This window comes from Amblyraja radiata, chromosome 6 (assembly GCF_010909765.2).
Source record: "Amblyraja radiata isolate CabotCenter1 chromosome 6, sAmbRad1.1.pri, whole genome shotgun sequence".
Lineage (NCBI taxonomy): Eukaryota > Metazoa > Chordata > Chondrichthyes > Rajiformes > Rajidae > Amblyraja > Amblyraja radiata.
Genome location: NC_045961.1, coordinates 68,681,310 through 68,703,686, shown reverse-complemented (window position 1 = coordinate 68,703,686; position 22,377 = coordinate 68,681,310). Strand labels below are relative to the sequence as shown.

Here is a 22,377-nt window from a genome sequence, read left to right as displayed (position 1 = left end):
TTTAAGCTGTGCGGGGCGATTTAGGCCCCGCTCCAAGTCATTTAAACCCAGCCATTCCGGCTGCAGAAGTTGCCGTTGTGGGAGCTCCAAAAAGCGGTCTCCCACAAGGGACCCGCGAGCTCCCGATGTTCCTGTCCACCGGGCCTGCGGCTGGAGCCTCCGAAGCTCCAAAGTTGGGTTGCAGCCGAGTGCCACCTCAGCTCTCCCCGCTCCGAAGTTGGCCAGCTCCGCGATGGCAAGTCCGTAGGCTCCGCAACTGGAGCCCTCAGGTTGGTTCCGGTTGGAGGCCGCCGCCGACTCCACGATGTTAGGCCCAACGACACCGGAGACCCGACAGGGAAAAAGTCGGGTCCCAGTACAAGGAAGAGATGAAATGATTTCCCCCCACATATCACAGCTAAAAAATAATAAAAATTAGAACCAAAAACATACATCTAATGGACAAAAAAAAAAAAAGACAGACGGACTGCAGTTGAGCCGCTGCCATTAGGCACCACCACTCGGCCAATATGTTGAGAAGCCAGCATCACTTACCTATTATAACACAGAAGAGGACCATTTGTTTATGACAGTTCCCAGCAGAGAAATTCTATCAGTCTCATTATGCTAATTCCTGCCAAGGTAGACTGTTAAGGTGTGCTTCTGTGGGATGTGGGAGGAAACAAGAGCACCAGGAGGAAGCCCACAGTCATACAGACAACACCTGAAGTCATGATTGAACATGGGTTTCTGGTGGAACATGGAGACTATTAGATGTGTAAATTCCGGTATCTAGACTTACCCCCTTAGTCTGGTTTAGTCAAACACTAAGTCAAACTCTGGTTCCAAAACCTTACTTTATTGAAGAACAAACTGCAGGGCCGGTTGCTGATCCACCCACGCAAGTCAACAGTATCTCGTGCAAACAAAACAGGTCACATTTAACCGACACACCCCAAAGAATTACACACCCTCTTACACCCTTCCAAACTAAGGGCGTGACATCACTTGGGGTAGGCAACCCCAACAAACCAATCACACATATTAATTATAACAGTACATAATTGACAGTTCCACAACCCAATAGCCAATACATTGTATTTGAAAAAAAGCTCCAGAAGGAAGAAAACAAGAACAAACATTGAAACATGTGCCCTGAGATTCAAACGGTTTCTCCAAGGCTCAACAGTTCAACCAATCATCAATTAACAGGATGACCATCTCACAACATTATTTATACTATTACAATGCTTTTGCAGTGATCCAATCAAAATGATGCATTTATGGTTCATTTGGAAAACTGCTATACATGTTATCAATTTAAGAGAAACAGGGAGAACACCTGGACCCTTCACCATCCTGCATACCAGTCAAAGCCTGTAAAGTTCAGCTGACAAGGGTTAAGCAATTCTGACAAGTGCAGGGATCCTCCGTTTTATTGTGTCTTTAATTTGGCCAATATTATCATTCCCCCATTTTATCATTCATGATAACCCTCATCATAAATGATAACTAAACAATCAGATAATCAGATAACCAGATATACATATGTGTGTATATTACATTTTCCATCTATCAACAACACAAGATGATAAAAAGTACTGGACAAGCTAGATGCAGGAAAAATGTTCCCAATGTTGGGCGAGTCCACAACCAGGGGCCACAGTCTTTGAATAAAGGGGAGGCCATTTAAGACTGAGGTGAGGAAAAACTTTTTCACCCAGAGAGTTGTGAATTTGTGGAATTCCCTGCCACAGAGAGCAGTGGAGGCCAAATCACTGGATGGATTTAAGAGAGAGTTAGATAGAGCTCTAGGGGCTAGTGGAATCAAGGGATATGAGGCGAAGGGAGGCACGGGTTTTTGATTGGGGACGATTAGCCATGATTGCAATGAATGGCGGTGCTGGCTCAAAGGGCCGAATGGCCTCCTCCTGTACCTATGTTTCTATGTTTCTATGATGTTTCTTCCCAGAATCTTGTCAAGCTTCCCGAGTTTTCGTGGGCGTAGCTTCACAATTTCCATCTGATGAGTCTTCACCTCCCGAGTTTTCATGGGTGCGAATTCGCTCCATCCATGTTGTTGCCCATTCTTCCATCCCTTTCCATAGTCAAACCTATGACCTAAAATTCCTGAAAAACTTGGGACAAACAAGATACCATCATGCACCCATGCTGTTCCATACATTCACTATAATTCTATTTCACTCGAACCTATTATATTCTGCTCTATCACTGTATTCATATTGCTATTCTGTTCCATAATATACTTTTTATTATCCTAGGATCAACATTAATCAGCCCTCTTCATATTCATACGATGCTATAATATGTATATCTGCTGATGGGTTCTCATATAGATTTCAGCAGGGTTCAGTCCAGATTTCCCTACAGGCGTGACTCTAAAGCAAACCATGAAGAATGTTCCAATTTAACCAAATTCAGTCTCAGCCTTCAATTCAATATTTCAAATTTCAGTGCCCCTCATCCTTCTTATTCCACAGCATTGTGACCGATAACACAATTCCATTACAATTCCTGGGGCCAAGGAAAGAGCGTTCACGTCGCGGCCCTGTTTCCACCAATCTTTCCACCACCACGCACAAGAAGCACAAGAAGCGCAAGACAGACACCATTGTGCAGATGCCGAGAAGTGTGTTCAGCTCTGGCTGAACAACTTCTAATCTTGTGTGTGGACTCGATAAGAAGAAGATTACAATTCCTGTGGAATTCACAGCTGTTCAAATTTAAACAATCAATTTCTATACGTCGTCAATTTCATCATAAATCCAACTAAGAATTCTGAATCCAGGGATAATTTCTTCTCACCTTGATAATAGAAGCTGCTTTACCATCAAGGGTTAAACAATTCAAATCCATCGGTTAAATATGCATCGGCTCAGCTATTCCTACACCCATTCAAATTTCTCCCTCTAATTCACTAAGTCTCTCCTCCAGTACTTCTTCTTATTTATGTATGTTTCTTTACTATGTTGACTCTTTACTATGTTGGCTCCGTTCTCAGTCTAGGGGTTCTCGCTTATACTAGTTTCCTTTTATCTCTAAGTAACTCTTTCTGGATGGTTAGTATTGACTTTCCGAGGGGAACATAAATTTCAGTCTACCTCATCATTCTATACCACCACCTAGGGTTCCCAGGGTATTTCTGTCAGACTAGCACTGCAATTCCTGATATCTGATATTGTATGTCTTCTTGTGTGCATTTAAATCTCATAACAGAAATTTGTCTGGGTAGCATTTAGGCCTCTAAGAAATATGTCACCAATTATTGATTTGAAATTTGAGTCCCTACCGAAGCCAGAAATCTCCTATTTTCATATAATATCAAGGATCTGCGTAAACATTGATCCTCAAATGTTACCATGATGCAATCCCAAATTAAAGCAAATAATTCAGCCTATTATGCTGAATAATGGGTGAACTGGGTGAACTGGGGTGAACTGGGGTTGGGGACTGGACTTTGTGCCTTCCCTCATGGTGGGAGCCATTGTGGGGGGATGTTCTTTGTGTTTAAGACTCTCATTGGTGTTATGTCTGTATTCTTTTTTTTGTGTGCTGCAAAATGGCAAAAAGCATTTCACTTCATTACACCTCGGTGTATGTGAATGTGACTAATAAAAACCTTTGAATACTTTGAATACTTTTAATAAGGTGACTTAAAGGTAACTGATTTTACATTTTTCCCATCCTAATTAATAATTGCATACCCAGACAATTTCTCTCCTCACGATTCGATAGATGAACTTTCATCTACATGTCCAGGTCCTCTATGGGTGCATCTCTTAAGTCCTCTCTCACAGACGTCCTCTCCTTGATGATCACTAAACAGTCCTGTCCCACTTCTGACTGCTCTTCTGGGGGTGAGACAAGAAAATATACTAGGTTAATTTATATACTGTGTCTAAATCAAAATTTTCAACTATCTCTGAAATAGATCCCATGCCATCCTGATAGGCCATTGTTAAATGTTAGATTTTGAAGTCATTTCAATAATTTCCTGATGGTGGGTAGTTAAATTTGGGTGCAGAGAGGGTGTCCCCTGGTTACAGAGCAATGTCTATTCTCATATTTTTAGAGTTGAGATAACCCGTTCAGACAAAGTGGTGCAGTAGAGCTAGAAGGGATTGCTGTACAATGATCTTTCTAAAGTTGGAACCTGCCTTGATGATCTCTCTGGAGGCATACTGTACATTTTTAATTTACTGTGACTCGATTCGTCTTCCTTGCTGGTATGAAGTGTTGGGTTAGATAAGATGTTAGCAGGGTTTGGCACTAGTATATACTAGACTAAGTGGGACTCGTTGGGTCCCATGTTCGCACGGGAGGGCTGGTCACCCGACGGCCGATGCAATATTCCACCTCTCCACCAATTCCAATATTGGTGGCCAGTATTGGTGGGTTTTCTGGAGCGCTGGTATGGGTTCTTGGGGTGGCAGCTCAGTCCCTCAAGCCTGATCTGCTGGCAGCTCACTCACGGCTGGTGGGCTGGCAGTTGACTCATGGCTATTTCTTGAAATTCCATTTCAAGCAAGGTGCAAGGCCATGAAATTCAAATCAATTTTCCTACCACTTCAAGCAGGGTGCAAGGCCACCAAATTCTTTAGCAGTTTCTTACCACTTCAAGCAGGGTGCAAGGCCACCAAATTCAAGTGCATTTTCCTACCACTTCAAGCAGGGTGCAAGGCCACCGAATTCAAGAGCAGTTTCTTACCACTTTGAGCAGGGTGCAAGGCCACCGAATTCAAGTGCAGTTTCATACCACTTCAAGCAGCGTGCAAGGCCACCAAATTCAGTGCAGTTTCATACCACTTCAACATAGAAACATAGAAACATAGAAAATAGTTGCAGGAGTAGGCCATTCGGCCCTTTGAGCCTGCACTGCCATTCAATATGATCATGGCTGATCATCCAACTCAGTATCCTGTACCTGCCTTCTCTCCATACCCCCTGTTCCCTTTAGCCACAAGGGTCACATCTAACTCCCTCTTAAATATAGCCAATGAACTGGCCTCAACTACCTTCTGTGGCAGAGAATTCCAGAGATTCATCACTCTCTGTGTGAAAAATGTTTTTCTCATCTCGGTCCTAAAAGATTTCCCCCTTATCCATAAACTGTGACCCCTTGTTCTGGACTTCCCCAACATCGGGAACAATCTTCCTGCAGCTAGCCTGCCCAACCCCTTAAGAATGTTGTAAGTTTCTATAAGATCCCCCCTCAATCTTCTAAATTCTAGCGAGTACAAGCTGAGTCTATCCAGTATTTCTTGATATGAAAGTCCTGACATCCCAGGAATCAGTTAGGTGAACCTTCTCTGTACTCCCACCTTCAAGCAGGATGCAAGGCCGCCAAATTCAAGTGCAGTTTCATTCCACTTCAAGCAGGGTGCAAGGCCACCAAATTCAAGTGCAGTTTCATTCCATTTCAAGCAGGGTGCAAGGCCACCAAATTCAAATGCAGCTTCATACCATTTCATGCAGGGTGAAATCACCATAAAACCACACAAAACACCAAACTCACCGTTCAGTAGACATTCAGTGTGTTCAGTTGATTCACAGCTCAGACAGTTGTGACCTCTCCCTCCCCCATCATGCAAAGACTGAGCCACACCCACACTTCCGGGTTTTATAACCCTTCCCCCTCCCACCGGAAATGGTGTGGCCTTCATGGCTTGATTGACAGGAGAGATATTCTCACCATTTTTTAAAAAACATTTCTGCACATACTCAGCGGAGGGGGAGTGAGTAAGATGGCCAAAAATCACAGCCGTAAGTGGTAGCGTTTTATCTAAAATCAATATACAGTGCAAACAGGAAGTAAGTGCATTTGCAGTAGTTCCTTTTAACTTCAAGCCAAAGCACCCAAGCCACCATTTGCAGTAAGTAGTGCCTTTCAACTTGAAGCCAAAGCACCCAAGCCGCCATTTGCAGCATGTAGTGCCTTTCAACTTCAAGCTAAAGCACCCAAGCCGCCATTTGCAGTTAGTCCATTTCAACTTCAAGCCAAAGCACCCAAGCTTCCATTTGCAGTAAGTAGTGCCTTTCAACTTCAAGCCAAAGCACCCATGCCACCATTTGCAGTAAGTAGTGCCTTTCGACTTCAAGCCAAAGCACCCAAGCCGCCATTTGCAGTAAGTAATGCCTTTCGACTTCAAGCCAAAGTACCCAAGCCGCCATTTGCAGTAAGTAGTGCCTTTCAACTTCAAGCCAAAGCACCCAAGCCGCCATTTGCAGTAAGTAGAGCCTTTCAACTACAAGCCAAAGCACCCAAGCGCCATTTGCAGTAAGTAGTGCCTTTCGACTTCAAGCCATAGTACCTAAGCAGCCATTTGCAGTAAGTAGTGCCTTTCAACTTCAAGCCAAAGCTTCCAAGCCGCCATTTGCAGTAAGTAGTGCCTTTCAACTTCAAGCCAATGCACCCAAGCCGCCATTTTCAGTAAGTAGTGCCTTTCAACTTCAAGCCAATGCACCCAAGCCACCATTTGCAGTAAGTAGTGCCTTTCAACTTCAAGCCAAACAGCCAAGCCGCCATTTGCAGTAAGTAGTGCCTTTCAACCAAGCCAAAGCACCCACGCCACCATTTGCAGTAAGTAGTGCCTTTCAACTTCAAACCAAAGCACCCATGCCGCTATTTGCAGTAAGTAGTGCCTTTCAACTTCAAGCCAAAGCACCCAAGCCACCATTTGCAGTAAGTAGTGCCTTTTAACTTCAAGCCAAAGCACCCACGCCACCATTTGCAGTAAGTAGTGCCTTTCAACTTCAAGCCAAAGCACCGTCACCATTTGCAGTAAGTAGTGCCTTTCAACTTCAAGCCAAAGCACCCAAGCCACCATTTGCAGTAAGTAGTGCCTTTCAAATTCAAGCCAAAGTACCCAAACCACCATTTACATTTAGTGCCTTTCAACCTCAAGCCAAAGCACCCAAGCCACCATTTGCAGTAAGTAGTGCCTTTTAACTTCAAGCCAAATCACCCAAACAACCATTTGCAGGCAGTGCATTTTTACTTCAAACAAACCATATTTTCATTTTCAAACGACATTAAGGAGACTCGCAGTTGAGTAGACATTTGTTCAGTGTTATTCAGAGCTCAGAGGGACGTGACCCTTTGGCTTCATCCATCTTGCAGAGACTGAGTGAGGCACACCACTTTCTGGTTTTATAGTCCCTCCCCCTCCCTCCAGCAGTGGCAGCAGAGAAAATTGTGACTTTTTAAAAAACATTAATATCTCTCTGATTTTTCATAGATGGGACAAATCCTCTGGTCCCGGAAGGGGGAGGGGGGCTCTGAGCGAGATGGCCAAAAATGACAGCCGTAGGTGGCGGCGTTCTCTCGGAAATCGCAGCACAGCGAGCCAAAAGCGGTCAAGATCAGACTTTTAGTAATATAAGATATGGAGCATTCTTTCAACTGAGTTAATTGCTGTTAAATTTCGTTCCAGTTCATGTTGTTTTTCTTCTTTCAGTTTCAGAGCTGTAAGAGTTAAGGGCCTGTCCCATTTTCCCGAGTTATTCACGAATTCTCCCGAGTTACTCACAAATTCTCCCGAGTTTTCAAACTCGCAGAATGTTCATAACTAGTACGTAGGAGACCATAGGAGTCCGTGGATATATCGTAGTGGCTCATTATGCCAGCCGTAGGTACTCGGGGCTATTTTTTTTACTCGTGGACATTTTTCATCAGGCTGTAAAAAATGTCCCGACTTACCTGATGCCCCGAGTACCTACGGCTGGCATAACGAGCCGCTACGATATATCCACAGACTCCTATGGCCTCCTACGGACTTGTTATGAACATTCTGCAAGTTTGAAAACTCGAGAAAATTTGTGAATAACTCAGGAGAATTCGTGAATAACTCGGGAAAGTGGGACAGGCCCTTAAGGATGTTACAGTGAGGAGCAATTCTTATAGTTCTTGTAGATGGTTTTATTTGAGTTTTATTCTGGCATTTCCTGAATCAATTTATCAGTGCTGCTGGTGGCCTATGATCTTTTTGGAAATGTATTTCCACTTTCTGGGGAGCTACATTACTTTTGATGTCTTCTCAAGGGGTCCGTATATTCTTTACCTCACTCCCCCAATTGTGTTTGATAGTTAACACTGTCCTGGAGGCTTGATAAAACTCAACAACATTTCAGTTAGATATATTTGCTCTAATTGTTCGTGTCTGCCATAATGATTGCTCCTCTCCACTATTGCTCCTAAGTCTCCTGCCTCTGCTGGTTCTTACTGGTACCTCAGTGTATCCTACAGCTCCCTCCACTTCTCTCAACTAGAGCCAAATCTTATTTTCATCAAATTCCTTTATTACTCCTTGATTTCTCTTACACGCTGCTCTATTTTGTCTTCTCGCTGGGCATTCCTTGCTCCACTGACCTTGCTGGCCACAATTAAAGCAAGCATCCGACTTTACTATTCTGCTGACTTTAAAAGGTGGTTTCGGGGAAACATAGGGTTGACTGTAATTGCTCCATGTTACTGGGGTATCTATTGGTACCTCCTTCCGTGCGACATATTCAGTCTTTTCCACAACTACCGGCTGATTCTCTTGTTCTCCAATATCCCTCCAGTGATACTTCGCTGCCTGTGCCACCTGACTGGCACTATTTTCTGTCCAGTCCATGTTACTAGTTTTAATGCATTCAGCCACACTAGTGGGAAGGCAATTCAGTAAGATGGCACAATATTGTGGGGCATTTACTCTGTTTCGATAATTTAGATCACCCGATTGGTTCATATATAATTCTGAAAATCGTTCTACGAATTCATCTGCTCCCTCTCTCTTTTTTGGTCATATCTAGGATTCTGGCAAAGTCAATCGGCTTCTGAAGAGTACTTGCAAGGGCAGTTAAAACTGCCTTTTCCCTAGCACCATTATCCGCTATTATATTTGCCAGTGTTATGTGTTGGATGTCCCAAAGCTGTTATGAAGCTAGAGTGTTCAGTTGCTGTAATTATTTGCTGGATCACTGCCCATAAATCTCTGGAGTCTGCATGATATACGCGCATTGTTGTTCTTAAGTGATCCACAAAGAAAGCAGGTGATTTTCTACGATCGGGTATTTGACTTAAAATTGGCATCATCTCATTGGGCTTCCATAGGGTATAGACTTTTATGGTCCGGGGATTATTTGCACTCACTGCATTGGCCGGATCAAAAGAAGGCATTTCCATGATGGGGAACTGCCTTCAAGTTACTTGTTTGTGATTGTACTTTCTGTCATATCGGGATCTATCTCGGTATCTTCAATTATTGTCCCACTCCCAGATATATCTTCCTCTTCCCTAGGGGGTTCACGGTACCTTCTAAATGACTCCCTTTCTTCTCTCCATACTCGTCTAATTCATCTAGGTTTAGGCTCGCAAGAATACTCTGGTTGTTGTCCTTTAAATTTTTTGTCCTTAACTACTGGAGCTATCTTTTTTGTTTTACTCCTGGTACCGTGAACTACCGGACTGTCTATCAATAGTGGAGCAGTCGGTGTTAAAGAATCCTGTACTTGTGTTGCTGCTGTTTGTAAAGCTGGCTTTATGGTAGAATCTGCAGGTGGTGTTAAAGGTGCTGCAGGATCTGAATGTCTGTGGCTACTCTCCAATCCTCTGGGACCTATCTTGCGGCTACAGAAGATACAAAAATATTTGTAGGGCCCTGCAATCTCCTCTCTTCTCTATCTCAATAATAAGGAAAAGATCCATTCTGTCTCTTGGCATTTATCCACTTTAATGATTTTCAATAGCCCAGCAAAACCTTGTTCTTGAACTCAAACTGCCCGAGTATATTATTAGTGCCCACATTAATTTCACTGTCCTCCATCACCTTCTCCTTGGTGTGTACAGGTACAAAATACTCACTTTGTACCTTGCCTATGTTGTTTAACTCCAAGCATCAATTTCATTCTTTAACTTTGAGCTTGCCCTCTTGTTTTTAATGTGTATATAAAAAACCTGAGAATTATCTTTAATCCTACTCACCAATTACATTTTATGGCCCCTTTTGGTCTTTCAATTTCCTGCTTGTGCTTTTTCCTACTTACTTTATGTTCCTCAAAGGGTTTAGAAAGATCTCATCTTTCTAAACTTTACATACATTTCCTTTGACTTTTTTTAACCAAATTTACAACCTCTCTGATCATCCAAGGCTTCTTTACCATGCAATACTTTGTCTTTATCCTTACTGGAACATGCCAGTCCTGAACTCTGATCAGCTAGCCTTTATGTAAACTTATCTAATAGCAATTGCACGTAATTTACTCTCCCTAGCTCCTACCTGGTAAAGCTGTAATCTACCTTACCCCAATATTCAGAGTTACCCTTATTCATAACTATCTTAAAACTTATGGAGTTGAAATCACTATTCCCAAATGCTCTTCCACTGAAATACCAGTCAGCTGGCAAGGCTTGTCTCCCAACACAAGATCAAGTATGGCTTCTCCTTTACCTGGACCGTTAACATACTGTTTCTGGAAAGTCCCTTGGATACACCTAACAAATTCTGCCCTATCTAAGCCTTTTGCACTGAGTAAGTGACAGTTAATGTTGGGGAAGTTAAATTTGTTAACTAAAATAATCCTGTTGCCTTTGCCTCTTTCTGTAATCTGTTTATATATCTATAAGAAGCCTATAGTATCATTCCATTAGATTGATTGCTTTTTTCGTATTTTTGAGCTCCACCCATATTACCTCAGTGGAGAAACCCTCCAGGACGTCATCTCTGAGTTCTGCTGTGACATTCTTCCTGATTAGAAAGCAACTCCTCCACCTCTTTTCCCCTCACCCTATCAAGTCTGAAACATGAAATCCCTAGAATATCAATCTGACAGTGTTGTCCCTCTCGTAATCAAGTCTTTATAATGGCCACAACATTGTAGTTCATAGAGGGGCAAGAGAGGATGCTCATGGAGGGGATAGTTTTTGTTTCAATCAACCTGCCTCAACATTTTTATGTTGATTCAATGATCAAGAGGTTGGAATACTCTCGTACAATGTAGCTCACAGAATGCCTGCCAGGAATCTAACTGCAGAAAAGCAAATTATGTTGGTATTGATCAGACACCTGGCAAAAATGAAACAAATGGCAGCGTCTCTTTTTCCTGAAGCTGCTGAAATAATGGCAGATGCCTTTGTGAAAGCGTGACATTGGGGAAATCACATTTTGTTAACAAAATCTACAATTTAAACCCAACGGTTACTAGTGTGCATCATATGATTGCTCTATACCAGCCCCCAGTCAAACGAGAAGCTGTCAAGAGAGTCAAGAGTCTTTTATTGTCATATGCCCTGAAACAGAACAATGAAATTCTTACTTGCAGTAGCATAACAGATATGTACACATGTTAATCAGTAGACACCATATGAATAACAAAATGAAGTACAATACATAAAAAGAAAACAATAGAGTGCAAAAACAAAAACGATGCCTCCAAGTTCCTAGTCCAAGCAAGGCAGTTGTTTTACCTGCAGTTCCTAGTGTTCAATAGCCTAATGGTTGCTGGTCAGTTTAGGGTCAGATTTCCGACATTGATAAATGCAACCACTCTTCTCGATCCCATCTAGGGTTACATATCAGTCCACTATATTTGTTTCGGTTCATTTGGTACCCCTGGATCAGAAGGTTCAGCATATTGCAGAGATTTCAGACAAATACATTGAACTAATCCTGCAGGATAGAGTTGGGCTAATTCTGCATTGCTTGAAGTTGTTTATCTTCCATGAATAGACTTAAGAAGTTCCATGGTCCAGATTTTGCTATCAGCTGCAAGGAACATTTAGACTTCGCTATTACAGACCCCAGTGCATACTTTTCATTTGTTGCCAACTTCTTCCATTATATAAGCCTCTTCATAGCAACAGAGGACATAGTGAATCACATGCATAAGGAGAATATGAACAAGCCTCGCCATTAACTCAACTGAAATGCTTTGAAATTCAGCTGAGCCACTGTACCCAGCATGACCGGCTATCAAAGCTGGCTAAGAAGAGAAATGTTTCTTACACTCAGGAATATTCATAATGTATTAAAATATTAAATACAAAAAAATTCTAATTGAATAAGCCCAAAAATCAATTGAAATAGAATAATTGCACACATTTCCAAACCATTGAGAAGACCCATAAAATTATCATTTAGGATCAGGTTTTCAATCCAATTCACTTTTTTTTAAATTTACTTAGAAACGTAACATTGCACCCAAACAAAATGATTAAATCATTTGTATATCTTGAGGGTAATGTTCCTATGACATTATTCATCATAGTAATTTGGCACTCTTACTACAAATGCTGAGATTTTATGAAAATTTCATTTTCAGATGTGTTAATCGAACTGTACCTACTAACTATAGTAGGAATATTTTTATTATTAGAATCTTCAATTTAAAAAAAACATTCCAAGCATTTCACAATTGTGCTGTTTCACGCTAGCTCTTATATTTCGTGAAATGCCAATGAGTTTGATTGGAATATTGCAAAAATGGATATAAATGCAGAAATTATTGGCCAGAAATGCTGTTCAAGGTTTGAAGCCATTGCACAGTTCTGTGACAACACTGGGAGAGTAGTGGGAATGAATTAGAGAACCAGGGATTAATGGAATTGACCATTCAGCAATAACTTTAATGCAGTTATGTGGATTTTTCTACCAATTCTATAATACTAGAAAGAGATACATACACTATACTTCCTTTGTTTCTAAATAAATGCAACAAATTTAAAATCATTACTTCCCTTCAAATTGTCTTTAGTAAGACAACCGATATATCCAAAGAGGACTAAATGATACAGACATTTGAATGGAACAAATGCAGCTAATAATAATAGAACACCACAAGGTAGAACAAGTTGCAGAACCTACTCTACCTTGATACCCTTCCCCACCTTCCAGGCTATCACTTGTTATTGGTCTCAGCAGGAATTATACAACTTTGCTGCAGAGTTTTATGTAAGTATGCTCTTCACCTCTATCATTGAAGATGGATTTGTGCTAAAACCTAGAGGGGCCCAAAATATCCAAAACTGTCCGTGACATATTTGTGAGATTTCTCTTTCCTGCATATATTATTATACAGAATATTTTGCTAAAGGTAGGTATGTTGCAAAGCCTACCTGAAGCGTCGGTGAAAATCTGCCGTTGCGGGTGTGCGCGATTTTGGCGCCGTTTAGAGGGGGCGGGTTTAAAACGCGATTTTCTCTAAGCTGTTCCAATCGAAAATGTTCAGCCTAGTTAATTATTAACGAAAAATCGCTGAAAGACCCCGTCGCAAAAGCTATTATTAGGTTTAAAGGCCTTGAATAATAGTTATAGTAGTTTAAAAATCAATCTCTAAACCCGCGACCACCAGCAACCGCAGGGTCTCATAAAGCAAATATCTGAAGGTAGGCTGTATATTTTTACATTAAAAAGGGCTTCTAAAGATCCCTTTATACAAAGTTTAATATTGCGAGTAGCTCATTTTGGGCCCATTATATCCCGCAGTATTTTTCTCGGCATTTGGGGCACAAATCTACCGCAATGTGAACGTTCTAAACCAGCGCGTTCCACAGGGACCCACTGGAAAGCTGATTTAAATGGGCATTTATTTACAGCAATTAAACACTAAATTCCTTCCATTTGGCCTATAAATTAATGTAAATGAGATTTTAAAATCATGTTTTATTGTGAATTATTTGTGAATATTATTTGGACATTTAGGCTATTTAAAAATGTTAATCATTTATTAAGAAATGGATAGATGTTTAGATCTAGTAATTGAAGTCTGAAATTAGCTACAATTAGGTAACTAACTAATTATATGCTTTAATTTCAGGTCATCCAAGTAAGATTATTTTATATTTGTTTCAGAATGCTTCAATCTGTGATAACTGAAAATTTCATTCAGTTCCCTTAATTTTTAAGAAAGTTATGGGCTTTTGACTGTTCACGATCACAGCTTTTTTGTTATGTCCATAGAAAATCAATAGGGAACAAGATGCTCATTTCCCAGTATGAAAATGGCCATAACTTTTTAAATACTTGAGATATGAAAGTGAATTAGGTGTCAAGTTAAACTTATTTTTATGCTTTATCTGATGGGATAAATTACAGACTTGATTTTTTAAATCTCAAAATGTTGTAACATTGCTACTAAAGGGTGGTGAGTTGTATAGATGTGTCATTATCCATGATGTGAATGGGTATCCTATATTCTGAGAGGCTTAGTAATGTGTCACATGCCAACTGCAATATGTTATTAGCACAGTGGGCAGCAGTCGAGTTGCTGCTTTACAGCATCCAAGACCCAGGTTCAATCCTGACTAGGGGTGCTGTCTGTATGGAGTTTGTACATTGTCTTTGTGACCATGTATTTTGCGCTTGTTTGTCTTACCAAAATTCAGAGTTAATACAGATCGTTTTGCAAATTTAAATAGCCTTGCTATCACCACCAATTTGTGTCTGCCGTAAATTTGCTCTCAACATTAACTACATTACCATCCAAATTAATATAGATGATTAGCACCAGTCACTGGTACACAGACCTCTATAGCAAATCACTGGTCATAGGTCTCCAACCAGAGAAGCAACATTTACTTCCACCTTCTGATTCCATCCACCAAGGCAATTTTAAATCCAGTTGCCCAGCTCACACATGATCCTTTGTGATCTATCTATTCATACTCACCTACCATGCATACTTTATCAAAGACCTTGCTAAAGCCCATATAGGCAATGTCCACCATCCTGCCCTCATCAATCCTCCTGGTAACCACTTCAAAAAACTCTTATCAAATTTGGACAGGTACTTCGATAGGAAGGGGGAAGAGGGATATGGAACTAACATGGACAAATGAGATTACCATATAGTCGGTAGTACAAACTGGGCCCTAAGGGCCTTTTTCTCTACTCTCCATTTCTACGATTCTATGATATTGTGCAAGTGCAATAAGAGATCAATATATTTTGTGTTTTTTCAAAACATATAATTTTTAATTAAAATGTTATCCCTGCAGTGACTGTAATTTTCATGTGAACATAACCTTTGCAGGTCAGTGCTGGTGTGTCATTTGCTTTGGTTAGCATGTGTCAGAAACATTTGAAATTAATGGGATGGAAAGCTAATATATGGTGAAATTCGAATGACCATTATCCCAAATCTTGAAAGTAAAAGGAATAGTGGGTGAACTGGTTGTCATGTTCCAGAAATCTATTGAGTCTGGATCGATTCACACAGTTTTGGAGTATAGCCGATGAGACGCTTAATGACCTGTGAAAGAAATTGGGAAACTGCAGACCAGAAAGTCTGATATCAGTTGTTAAAAAAATGCTCAAATATATTTTTGATTTTCAAGATTTAAAAATCAAATGTGTTTAAATGTCATATGCACCAAGACCAGAACAATCAAAAATCAATGATAAGGCAATAACTCAACCGATACATATATAATAAACAATAATACAAAAGTTATATTAAGTAACCTGACCATAATGTTGAAAGCCAAAGTACATATTGCAACCTTATATCAAGGCCATAGTAGTTTGGTGCTGAGGGTAGGTTGTGGTCAGGGTTATGGAGGGTGGTTGAAGAGCCTGATGGTTGATGGTAAGCAGCTGTTCTTAAACCTGTAGGAAATGGTTCTCCTGTACCTTCTTCCCGATGTTAGAAGCGAGATGTGAGGGTTACCAGAGTCCTGTGGGTCTTTGATAATGTTAGCTACCTTCTTGAGGCAGTCCTTCCTGATGACATGGAGAAACGTCATACAACCCGACACATTGGCGCAGCGGTAGAGTTGCTGCGGTAGAGTTACAGGGCCAGAGGCCTGGCTTCGATCCTGACTATGGATGCTTGTCTATGCGGAGTTTGTACGTACTCTCTGTGACCTGCGTGGGTTTTCTCTGCCTCCTATACTCCAATGACGCACAGGTTTGTAGGTTAATTGGCTTGATATAATTGTAAACTGTCCTTTGTATGTGTAAGTTTAAGTGTGCAAGATTGCTGGTGGGCCGAAAGGCCTGTTTACACCCTGTATCTCTAAACTAAACTAAACTAAACCCAATGAGCTTCAAAGCAATCCCATCAACCATATTCTCATACTTATTTCACTGTAAACTACTCTATGGATTTATGATAGGCAAATCATGTTTGACAAATTTGTTCATGTGCTATTTCACACTCATTTCACAATTTTATGACCTCCCATTTCAATATTTCCAGGATTTATTTTTCAGCATATTTGGCAAATTGTTTTTCATTATAAAGTTGGCTAATGTGCATTGACACAGAGGTGAGTATCGATGCATCTCATCAAGTGTTTTCATCAGTATTTCTAATCTATTAAAAGGAAATTGCTGTTTAATGGTGAAATTCTTTCCAGAAGCTAAGCCACTGCAAAAAAAAAGGAAGTGGAATCACAAGCAAGTCACAGCTGCAGTAATATGAATGGAAGCTGGCTATAATCAGAGATAATTAGAATATAAATTTGCTGAACAATTAATCTTCGGATGTTACTAAAATGGAAATAATAATGTCCACAACTTGCCCATGACCTTGTGGATCCGAGATTGGATTGTGTGCCTGTTTTTTTCTCTGTTTCTTGATTGAAAATCAGTGTTTTCATTTGTCAAGGGGCCGGGGCTACAATCTGACAACTTGAAACTTTAACAGCAATAGACTCAGCTACAGCTGCTCCTTGAAGCCATAACCTTTCTCTATAATGAAATCTGCAGCAAGCATAAGAAAAATAACCAGGGGTAAGCAACTCATCCCATTTTGTTGCCTCTGCCATTCAATAAAATCATGGCTGATCACTAACTTAGCATTCCAAAGGTGGACCTGACACAAAATGTTGTGCATTCATGCCCTCCAGAGATGCTGCCTGACCCGTTGAGTTACTCCAGCACTTTGTGGGGTTTTTTTGTTATTTCAGTATCATTCTCCTGTTCAAAGGTCCTATCTTTGTTCCTGCTTGATATCTTTAAAAAAAACAATACATTCTCTCAAGAAGCTAGGCCACAAGAAATACAAAAAAAAAGAAAGTGGAATCACAAGCAAGTCACGGCTATAGTAATATGAAAGAAAGCTGGTTATAATCAGAGATAATTAGTTATAATCAGAGATAATTGGTTATTCATAAGCTGATCAATTAATCTATGGATGTTACTGAAAAGGAAATGGAATGGCTTTGCCATTCAATAAAACATAGCAGATCACTAATTCAGCATTCTAAAAAATGGTTGACAAAAAATGCTGGAGTAACTCATCGGGACAGGCAACATCTCTGGATAGAAGAAATGGGTGACATTTTGGGTTGACTCCTTCTTCAGACCTTTTCTCGACCCGAAACGTCACCCATTCTTTCTCTCCAGAGATGCTGCCTGTTCCGCTGAGTTACTCCAGCATGTCTATTGTTGGTTTAAACCAGCATCTGCAGTTCCTTCATACACATTTCTAAAGAATGGGCCTGACCCAAAATGTTGCCTATCGATGTCCTCCAGAGTTGCTGTCTGACCCGCAGTGTTACTCCAGCACTTTGTGTTGTTTTAAATTAATTCAGCATCACTCTCCTTTTCTAAGACCCTATTTCAGCCTGATCTCAGACATCGATGAGATGGCCTACCGGGAGGAGGTGACTGATCTGGCACTCTGGTGTCAGGACAACAGCCTCCTCTTGAACATCAAAAAAACTAAGGAGCTGATCGTGGACTTTAGGAGGGCACATCATCCGAGGACGTACACACCATTGAGGATAAATGGGGATACTGTGGATAGGGTGAGCTGTTTTAAATACCTGGGAGTCCACATCTCTGAGGATATGCCATGGATATCACACGCTGCAGCACCCGTGACTAAGGCAAGACAGTGCCTTTACCACCTCAGGCAATTGAGGAAATTCAGAGTGTCTCTGAGGATCCTCCAGTGCTTCTACTCAGCGGCTGTAGAAAGCATCTTGTCCGGAGATATCACGATTAGGTTTGGGAACTGCTCTGCCCAGGCCAAGAAGGCTCTGCAGAGAGTAGTGCGTTCGACCGAACGCACTATGGGAACTTCACTCACCCCTCTGCAGGAACTATACATCAGAAGGTGCAACTCCAGAACCAATAAGATCATGTGAGACCCCTTCCACCCCTGCAATGGACTGTTCCAGCTGCTATGGTCAGGCAAACGCCTCTGTTGCCATGCTGTGAGAACGGAGAGGTTGAAAAGGAGTTTCTTCCCAGAGACCATTAGGACTGTAAACTCCTACCTCACCAGGGACTAACTTTACTGTACCATTTTACTGTTTTTTAAAAACATTGCTGTTTTTTTTCCTTTTTCCTTCCTCCCACAATATGTAATATGTAAAAGAATATGTGACTCTGTTCCATTCTGTTTATAGTTTGTTTGTTTATTTGTTTGTTTTATGCACAAAGTCCGCGAGCATTAACACTTTTCATTTCACTGCACATCTCGTATGTGTATGTGACGAATAAACTTGACTTGGCTTGACTTGACTATCTCTGTTCTTGATTAATAACTAAAATCTATTATTTTCTTGAATATGACTGAGGCTCCACAGTGGACCTGGTAGAAAATTCCAAAGACTTATTATCCCTCTGTGAACATATTCCTTCTCATCTCAATTTAGCATAGTTATTTTTTATTTCATTTTCAGATGGTGACCCCTGATTCTGGACACTTTTTCGGGGAAACAATATCCCTACATCTATTCTGTCAAGCCTTAGAAGCCTCATAACATTTTAATTAATAGTACATTTTAATCAGATCACCTCATCCTTCCAAACTAACAAAAGTATAGGCCCAGTCAACATAGATTTTCCACATAAGACAAGCATGTATCGCAGAAAACAATCTGGTGAGCCTCATTCAACTTACTTTAGACTTCATAGATACAGATAGATACAATGTGGAAACAGGAAATTTGGCCCACCGAGTCCATGCCGGTTAGTGATCACCCCGTACACTAGCACTATCCTACACACTAGGGACAATTTACAATTTAATCAAAGTTAATTAACCTACAAACCGTATGTCTTTGGAGTTTTGGATGAAACCGAAGCACCCGGAGAAAACTCATTTGGTCACAGGGAGAAGGTACAAACTCCATTTAGGCAGCACCCGTAGTTAGGATCAAACCTGGGTCTCTGGCGCTGTAAGGCAGAAGTCTACTACCATGCCACTGTGCTGCCTTACTCTATTGCAAGTACACTTCTCCTGAAGGGATCAGGGGGTATGGAGAGAAGGCAGGTACAGGATACTGAGTTGGATGATCAGCCATGAACATATTGAATGGCGGTGCAGGCTCGAAGGGCCGAATGGCCCACTCCTGCACCTATTTTCTATGTTTCTATGTTTCTATGAATGAAGCTGACCAGACCTGAACACAATATTCCAATGAGGCTGTGCCAGAATTGTATAAAACTAACACAACTGATGTATTTTACTCTTCAGCTCTATAAATGCCAACATACCATTTACTTCATAACTGCTTGCTAAACTTGGCTTTTAACTTTCAGTGATGTGTCTGAACAATAACATATCAGCTTTTCTCCGTTTTCTAGAAATTGGGGTAACCTTACAATTTTGTCACATTATATTCCATCTGCCACATTTTTACCCACTTACTTAGCCTGTCTATATCACCCCGCATCATCTCTGCATGCTCATTACAATGCAAATTGACACTCAGGTTTGATTCTTGGGAGAATCTGACCAGCCTCTTCTGAGGCACAAAACATTATTCAGCCTCCCTCAGGGGAATCAATGGCTGCATTCTTACCTTGAAAATAATTATTTGTTTTAAAAGGCTAGTCGGTCTTGATCGCTCAGCGTTATGAATAGCACCATTGAGATAGCTTCATCGCAAGGTATGCTCCTGAGGATTTTTTACAGTAGGCAGTGGAATCATTCAAATCAATGAAGTAGATTTATTTAGGATTTGTAAAGAGAAGTTCAGTGGTTTGGTTTAAACACTAGAAATATTGATACCATCCTTAACATTGTCAATTTCACTCATGTTTTAGCCTAAAATTCTTTAGAAATATTCCTCAGCTAAATCACAGAAGTCCCACCAAATTTAAATAGCCATCAGATTGCAGCATTTTATCAAGGAGTCTTTTATCTGAAGGATCAGTGAATTTTGTGACTGTGATACTACCACTGCATAGAGTGCTGAAACAAAATAAAGCGTAATTGTGTGGAGCTGGCGGCAAACTCTATGTCAGCATTCCAAGCTTTTAAGGCCAGGCCAAGCTACTGAATATGTTCTGAATCTAGACATGCTAAATTTTGAAAGCAGAAGCAATGAAGAGTGCTCTCCATTTCACATGCATGAACAGAAGGAGGAGTTGAGCTTTCACTGTGAATAACATCTCAAGATGTGTCTTCAGCATGATATGAATAAACACACATCTTCATGCTGATGCTCAGATTGTCTCTCTAAGTCTTGGCTGGTCTCATTATCTTCAGATGTCTTTGTCTTTAGATCATCATGCAATTATTAATTACATGTGGCTCTGCTAATTGTCTCACAAACCAAAAGGATGACCATGCAAAATGGTTGCCTCTGAGAGTTTGCCACTGTGATGAGTAAGGACAGGAAGAATTACATGAACTCAGAAGATCACACATTTAAGTAATCGGTGATCAATAAACCCAATTTGCACTGATTAATTCATTATAATGTAACAATTCCACCTCCAGGTGCGAATGTTGCATAGGAACTTACACACGTTGCAGAACATTGCATTTGAACACAGACTAAGTGAGGTATAGCCTAAAATATCCAAATGCTCTTCTGATTTATTTTATGAAGGCAGGGCATGTTTTGCAGTGTTAATCCCAGGATTTTAAATAATTATTTCTATTGATTAACTGATGCAATTTGCACCTTTTTTGATTCATATGCCTGCGCTGCGGTCGCCGCGCTGGAACCTGCTGGGATCTGCCGATTGAACATCGCGGAGCTGCGGTGTGTGGAGTGCGGGTGGTTGCGCTGACTTCAACATCGGGAGTCTGGGATCTCTCGCCGAGATCACTAGTGGTGGCCGCAGTCTCTGGTAAGGAAGCGGCCAAGCCGCTGAGAGGGTTCTCCTGATGCCGGAGCACCATCACCCGGCGAGAGGGCCTGAAACATCGGGCCGCTGTAGCGGCGACTGTGGTGGCCTCAATAGGCCCGACCATGGGTGGACAAGAGGATGGGGACTAGACTTTGTGCCTTCCCCCACAGTGGAAACCATTGTGGGGGGATGTTTTTATGTTTTAATGCTAAATTTCTTCTTTAATGTTATGTTATATTTTTATTAGTGTGCTGCAAGGACATCTGAATATCCCCTGAAAAGGGGATTAATAAAGTATTTATTATTATTATAATAATAATAATAATAATAATAATAATAATAATAATAATAATAATAATAATAATTATTATACATGTAGTATACAGAAGTATACATGTGCTGCATTTGACTCAAAGTTGTTGCAAATAATAATAATAATAATAATAATAATAATAATAATAATAATAATTGATTTCAAAATGATTTACAATACAATACAACACAATACAATACAATTCAATTTATTGTCATTTGGACCCCTTGAGGTCCAAACGAAATGTTGTTTCTGCAGCCATACATTACAAACAAATAGACCCAAGACACAACATAATTTACATAAACATCCATCACATTGCTGTGATGGAAGGCCAAAAAAACTTATCTCTCCATTGCACTCTCCCCCCCGATGTCAGAGTCAAAGTCAAAGTCAAAGCCCCCGGCGGGCGATGGCGAATTGTCCCGCAGCCATTAAAGCCACGCCGGGTGATGCAAGGCCGCACACCGGGTCTTGATGTTAGAGCCCCCGGCGGGCGCTCGCAGAGTCCCGCAGCCATTCCAAGCCGCGCGGGGCGGTGCTGTAAAGCCCCGCTCAGGTGCTCTTCAACCCCGCAACTCGGGCGGGAGAAGTCGCCGTTGCGGAAGCCCTGAAAAGCGGTCTCCCTCCAGAGACCCGCGGGCTCCCGGTGCCGCCCGCCAAACCCGCAGTTGCAGCCACCGAATCTCCGGGGGTCGGGTCGCAGCAGCGTCCACCACAGTTCCACCCGCTCTGGACTCGGCCAGCTCCGCGACGGTGAGGTGAGTAGTCGGCACCACAGCCCCCGGTCTTCCTGTTGGAGGCCGCTCCTCGTTGCAGCCCCAATGACAACGGAGACCCGACAAAGAAAAGGTCGGGTCTCCTGTGCAGGGAGAGATTTAAAAGTTACCCCCACCCCCCCCACACCACCCCCACACCCCCCCCCCCACACACATACCCCAACAAAAATAACAAAAACTACATAAAAACATAAGACATAAAATAATAAAAACGCAGACGGACTGCAGAGGCCGCTGCTGACGAAAGTCGCGCCGCCCACCGAGCGCA

The 22,377-nt window shown here is 41.4% G+C and overlaps 1 long non-coding RNA gene across 1 annotated transcript; it reads right to left on the bottom strand.

Annotated features, from left to right (window-relative positions):
• Positions 1-396: 396 nt before the first annotated feature.
• On the bottom strand, positions 397-20,667 carry LOC116974010. Its single transcript, XR_004412251.1, has 3 exons — positions 20,656-20,667; positions 16,073-16,074; positions 397-499 (listed from the first exon to the last, which is right to left on the bottom strand). It is a non-coding gene; the product is annotated as an uncharacterized LOC116974010 (long non-coding RNA).
• Positions 20,668-22,377: the final 1,710 nt, after the last annotated feature.